This window comes from Triticum urartu, chromosome 1 (assembly GCF_003073215.2).
Source record: "Triticum urartu cultivar G1812 chromosome 1, Tu2.1, whole genome shotgun sequence".
Taxonomy (NCBI): domain Eukaryota; kingdom Viridiplantae; phylum Streptophyta; class Magnoliopsida; order Poales; family Poaceae; genus Triticum; species Triticum urartu.
The window spans coordinates 478,673,641-478,674,285 of record NC_053022.1 but is presented as its reverse complement, the minus strand read 5'-3'; positions in this window follow the sequence as shown (position 1 = coordinate 478,674,285).

Here is a 645-nt window from a genome sequence, read left to right as displayed (position 1 = left end):
CACCGGGTGGGGCCACCTATCCCGGAGGGCCCCATGGGCTGAAGTGGGAAGGGATCCAGCCCAAAGTGGGCTGGGGCGCCACTTCCCTAGGGCCCATGCGCCTAGGGTGGGGGAAACCCTAAAGGGGGCGCCCCCTTGCTTGGGGGGCAAGCCCCCCACCCCTTGGCTGCCGCCCCCCTAGGAGATTGCATCTCCTAGGGCCGGCGCCCCCCCTTGGCCACCCTATATAAGGATGGAGGACTTCTTACCTTTGCCTTTGGTGCCTCCCTCTCCCTCTCCAACACATCCTCCTCCTCCATAGTGCTTGGCGAAGCCCTGCCGGAGTACTGCAGCTCCATCACCACCACGCCGTCGTGCTGCTGCTGGAGCCATCTTCCTCAACCTCTCCTTCCCCTTGCTGGATCAAGAAGAAGGAGACGTTACGCTGACCGTACGTGTGTTGAACGCGGAGGTGCCGTCCGTTCGGCGCTAGGATCTCCGGTGATTTGGATCACGTCGAGTACGCCTTCGTCATCCCCGTTCTTTGAACGCTTCCGCGCGTGATCTACAAAGGTATGTAGATGCAATCCAATCACTTGTTGCTAGATGAACTCATAGATGGGTCTTGGTGAAACCGTAGGAAAATTTTTTGTTTTCTGCAACGTT